Here is a 6,000-nt window from a genome sequence, read left to right on the forward strand (position 1 = left end):
AACTCCATGGAAGTCAGTAGGGTTACATGAATGTAAATGAGGACTGAATTCAATCCAATATTCATACATAACGGTTAATCCAGTTTAATCCAGCTCCTAGGTGGAACATCCCCTTGCTCCTCTGAAACACACACACGGCAAATAGAAAACATGAAATAAATCTAGTGTGAAGTCAAATTGTCCAGTCTGTATTCAAGCAACACACTGAAATCAACTGGTGCTTCAAGAATATGAACCTGAGTGCCCCCATTTCCCATTGAAGTCCTGCCACCTAGTAAAAGTTGTGTATAATTTCTCGGGATCAGGCCCTTGGACATTTTCATCTTCACTGTGTTTCTAGGTAGACAGTCAAACCAGAACATCTTGGTTGATGAAAATACCCACTCTTCTTGCATGTATATTCAAGTTGGAAACAAAACTTCAGTGTTCTAGCTTTTAGAGAACAGATCAAATATCACTGTTGTTTTGTTTGTATTTTTTAAAATAAGGAATACTATAACCTTGCCAGTATATACAGTAATCTTAGTTGTTTGACTTTAGTAGTATATATTGCCATGATCAAACTCTTGGCACTGAATATCTCTTGGACTGCATTTTGCTGAGGCATATTAATTCATTACGCCACACCTGTCTTTTGAAAAATTGTCAGCATTCATTAATTTTTGCAAAAAGAATTATTCACCTCTTGATAAAATAAGCACCTTAAAAGCTACAGCATAGCTTCCAATGTCTATTAAAATATGAACGGGCTCTGACTAAAAAAGGGGGGGAAATGCTGTCCAAACTAGCTTTAAATACTCTGAGATATTGCTCTGAAAGTTGTCCAGTGTAAATGTATGCTAGGTATAAATCTGGAAGACAACTGAACTTTTGATTGTGAATGTAATAGAGAAAATGGGGTGGAACATTTATTGGCCATGGATCGCTATTTAATAATATACTAAAGCTGCATTTGTTCTGTTTTATGTGTGTTGCCTCTGTGTTCCTGTCTGTCAAAAAGAGAGAAGTAGTCTTACAATAGTATTTCCTACATTAGCTGAAATTGGCACATGCAATCACATAATATTGAGAACTTTTAAAATTATTGGGTTTTAGTAATAAAATCAGAGCTATAGTTAAAAAAAAATGCCCTCATGCTCTGAATTGGATATTTTAAAAATATATTGATATTAATTTTTCCTCTCTAGCTCCGAAAAGTCTATTTTAAAAGGAGCTTGAAGACTGAAATGGGAAGTGATTCATCATTTTTCAAAGCAATTCACTTTAAAGAACAGCATTGAGACCAAAGATTGCCAGATATGTTAGTTTTTTTCAGGGTTGTTCAAAGGGAATTTCATTCTTTTTCTGTCTCTAGCTTAATAACAAGAGTGGCCAATCTTACTTATTTTGGAAAAATTTGCGTTTGACACAAGTACAACCACTCTCCTTACTGGGCATTCCCGACTGACCTGTGGCAGGAACAGGCCTGGTCTTCGGTTTGTGGATTTGTTTTATGAGCACATGGTTTCATGTTACTTTTTGCTTTGTCTTATTGATTCCCAACCCTTTGGGGCAGCTCTGCCAGTTTATCTGACTAAGTTCTCAGCTGTGCCAACCAGAGACTGCAGAATTCAATTAGATGCAGGCAATAATGGTACGCCAGGGCTCAGCACAGTAGCTTTTCATTTGAGTAAGAAGGAATCTTGTGTGAGATGTCAGTGGGACAACTTACTAGTTTAAAGTTAGGCATTTGTTTAAGTACTTTGCTGAACTGGGGCTTAAGTGGAAAAAAAACCCCTCCTATTACACTTAGCACTGATTGGGAACCAGTGATCAAATGGCTACCAGTTGTCATCCTTTGCTATGAAGATGATGGTTTCCATGCCACAGGCCAATGCAGAATAAATAGGATTCAAATTTGTGCTTTGTGTTGAAGCGGTGAGGAGAATAATGCGTAACGTGACTGAACAAAACAAGGCTTCTAATAAACCATGGTCCAAGCTGCAATAACCCATGATAGAGTCAAACAGCAGAAACACCCTAGCTTTTTATTTATTGCCAGAAAATGCAAAGAAGCATGTTTCTCTCTCCTTTATTTTTTCTTTCGTTGTACTTTGTAATAGCTTCTACATTTGTAATAGCTTCTCCATTGTTTATGTATTATTTTTAACTTAAGAATCACCTCTCTTCAAAAAAGAAAACAGCTAGAATTTTTTTTATTTTTTTGGTTCAAGGAATTTGAAACCCAAAATAGAAATATAATTTTCAAAGGAACCGTAAATAGAGCCATAATTTCAAGCAACTCACTACTTTTTTGTTTTGTGTAATCTTCTAGGATAGAACGTACTTTCTCAAGTGCAATTTATATATATATTGTTATCAGTTAAATGCAGCTTTTATAGAAAGGCTTTTCTACCGCATTCAATATATAATATTTCTTTTTTTTTCTTGATGAAAAATAAATACTGCTTTTGAAAGAAGCAATTCTGAGTGATTTTTGGGAGCATCATTAGAAGGTGCACAGATTAACTTGAGGTCACTAACACAAGATATTTTTGACTGTTTGGGCCAGAGAGGATGGTGTGATCTCAAATAGTGCCTTTAGGAGTGGTTCCCATGAGGAGCTTCAGGGGTCCTTGGGCCACGAGGGAAGGTGTGACATGCTCTGTTGGAATGATCCAGCACATTCTCCTCACTGCGGCGGGCCAGCAGAGCCATGGGCCCACTGTCTCCCAAATAGTTCCCTGACCCTCTTTGGGTTGACTGGAGCCCCCGGGGGTCCTAGAAGTGAGCATGCTCTGGAGGCCATAGCTGTGCCTGATTTGTGCCTGGGGACGGCAAAGAGGGAAAGCTCGTTAAACCTTTGCTCCCCGCTCCCCCATTTAGAGTTGCCCACTTTCTAATCGCACAAAACCAACCGCCCCTTCTGAGGCCCCGCCCCTACTCACTCCATCCCTCCTCCCTCCATCCTTGCTCTCCCCCAACCTCACTCACTTTCACCGGGCTGGGTAAGGGGGTTGGGGTACAGGAGGGGGTGAGGGCTTTAGCTGGGGGTGTGGGCTCCAGGGTGTGGGCCAGAAATGAGGGGTTCCGGGTGCGGAAGGGGGCTCCAGGCTGAGGCAGGGGGTTGGGGTGTGGGCTCTGGAAGGGAGTTTGGGTGTGGGAGGGGGCTCAGGGCTGGGTCAGGAGGTTGGGGTGTGGTCAGAGATGAGGATTGTGGGCTCTGAGAGGGAGTTAGGGTGCGGGAGGGGGTGAGGGTTCCAGCTGGTGGTGCAGACTCCAGGGTGGGGCCAGAAATGAGGGGTTCAGGGTCCAGGAGGAGGCTCAGGGCTTGACCAAGGGGTTGGGGTGCAGGAGGGTGTGCGGGGTGCAGGCTCTGTGAGGGAGTTAGGGTGCGGGAGGGGGCACAGGGCTGAGGCAGGGGGTTGGAGTGTGCGAGGGGGTGAGGGGTGTGGGCTCTGGGAGGGAGTTTGGGTCCAGGAGGAGTTCTGACCTGGGGCAGGGGTTGGGTGCAGGAGGGCATTCAGGGTGCAAGCTCCCAGCAGCGCTTACCTCAGGCGGCTCTTGGAAGCGGCCGCCATGTCTGGCTCCTAGGTGGAGGTACCAGGAGACTCCTCGCACTGCCCGCGTCCACAGGTGCCGCGCCTGCAGCTCCCATTGGCCGCAGTTCCCAACCAATGGGAGCTGTGGAGCTGGTGCTCAGGGTGGGGGCAGTGAGTGGAGCCCCTGTGGCCACCCCTGCACCTTAGAGCTGGACATGCCATCTGCTTCCAGGAGCCACGCAGAGCCAGGGCAGGCAGGAAGCATGCCTTAGCCCCACTGCACTTCCAACCGGACACTTGGCAACCCACTCCCACTGGACACAAATGTTCGTAAGCTGCCCATCTGTGTTTAGTTCAATGTCAAACAACCAATCTGACAATGTTCAGTTACTGAAAATTGCTACATGAACCCCCAGTCTTAGTAGATACTGTATACCAGATGCACTGTGGGCAAAGCTCTGAGGCCTTTATTTGGTTTGTACTAAGCCCTTACTCAGGCAAACTCCAGTGTTTGAGGGCAAACGTTGAGTAAGGGCATCAGGATTTTGCCAAATTAATTCTGCATCTTGTAACTATAGCATTACCTTATAAAGATACTGTTCACAATTCTACAATCCAATCCTGCAGCCCTTGCTCACACAAGTAGCCCTTATTCACTTAAGCATCTCCATTGACTTCACTGGAACAAAGTGCATGAGACAGAACTACCCATTCGAGCAAGGGTTGCAGAATTAAACCCTTATTTTCAGGCATCCTCGTTCAAGAAAGGAATCATGCTTCCTCTTTTTCAACACAACCATCCAAAACTAGAACCGTTTCCTAAAAGGGGGGTTATTCCTGGTCTACAGTGAACTAAAGTAATGTTAATTGGATTTAGGGAGAATATTTGCCCTTCACGAATGCATAGTGTCCCTCAGCTTGTCTGAAACTGAACAACAGCTGCACAGTGTACAAGGATGGCATGAAACTCTGACCGTACATTGTTACATAATGGATACACTGTCTAACTTTATCAGATTGTCCTTGTACTTATGTATGTAACAATGCTTTTATAAATATTCTACACCAGGCCAAGCAGTTATATTTCTATTCAGCTGACACAATGTACAATATCTATGTTCATTTTGTGACTGATGTCCTTTTTGAAAACTAACCATTTTTTTGAAAAATGCTGCATCTAGCTTCATTTAGAAAGAACACGCAGTATTCTTTCAGTTGACTTAATATACATTCAAAATCCTATGATAAAATAGCATCATACAAATGCCCTTAATATTTTTCTTGCTCTCTTAGGGAATGCACACGTCCTCAGTTATAGTGCTGCAATGCTAACTCAACAGATGTCCAATTTGTGAGTATTCTCTTAGGGACTTCAATGCAGCAGTTAATGAAAATGCAGAAATTAGTATTGTGGTCTCTTAGTCTAGGAAATATAACTTTGTTTATTGACAATCCTGATCAAATATGCTAGGATTCAGAACATTTATAATTTATCTGGTTATTGACATTCCTTCAGAATCTGCCTTAAGTGTTTAAAATGAAAATTAGAGCCTGTATTTTCTTGCAAAGACTTCTCTGGCAAATGGAAATTCCAAAACAGCTAATATCACTGCTCTACAGCCAAAATGCTTCTGAAATAAATGTAGTCAAACTTTACTAATTCTGGGTCACTGAGAACGAAAATGATGCTTAAAATTGTTGATTGGCTCTAGTTTTCAAGATATGCTATTGGGTCAGTATATATGACCCTTGACTTGGGAATGTCGGAGGATAAGTGAGTTAGTTATAAAGGGAAGGGATCTCAATTTAAACCAGAAATGACTAAAATACATCTTTGACTGGATCTATGAATAAATCTATGACTGGGTTTGGACAGTACTTGCTTTTTAGGCAAAACAATGAATGATGCAATCTGAAGCTGGTATTGCATCATACATGATATGAATTACATCATGTTATTCCTAGAAGTCATGGATGATGCAATCATAACGAAGCTTACATCACTCTGCTGAACAAATTGCCCTATATCAGCTCTAGCAATCATACAGTGTCGTGCTCTCTTATTTGTCAGTGTTTGATTTTGCAAAGGGACACATTTCTGTTTAGCCAAAGTGAGCAGAGATGCCTTGTACTTGTGTGAACAGTGCAGATAACTTCTGCTATGTTTGTGGTGAAGTGACTTTTGCATCACAAAAGCGCAGTATAACCACTATGGTTAAGAAAGCCTATCACCTTTATTTTGGCTGCAAAATTGGAGATCAGGACAAGAGGTGGGCCCCACACATATGTTGCAACACTTGTGCAAGAAATCTTCGCCAGTGGTTGAACAGGAAAAGGAAATCTATGCCTTTTGCAGTGCCAATGATTTGGAGAGAGCCAACAGATCATACTAGCAATTGTTACTTCTGCATGGTGCCTCCAGTTGGGAAAGGTGTGTCAAAGAAGAAAAAGTGGACTGTGCATTATCCAAACATTCCAT

The sequence above is a fragment of the Emys orbicularis genome, chromosome 1, assembly GCF_028017835.1.
Source record: "Emys orbicularis isolate rEmyOrb1 chromosome 1, rEmyOrb1.hap1, whole genome shotgun sequence".
NCBI classification, from domain to species: Eukaryota; Metazoa; Chordata; order Testudines; family Emydidae; genus Emys; species Emys orbicularis.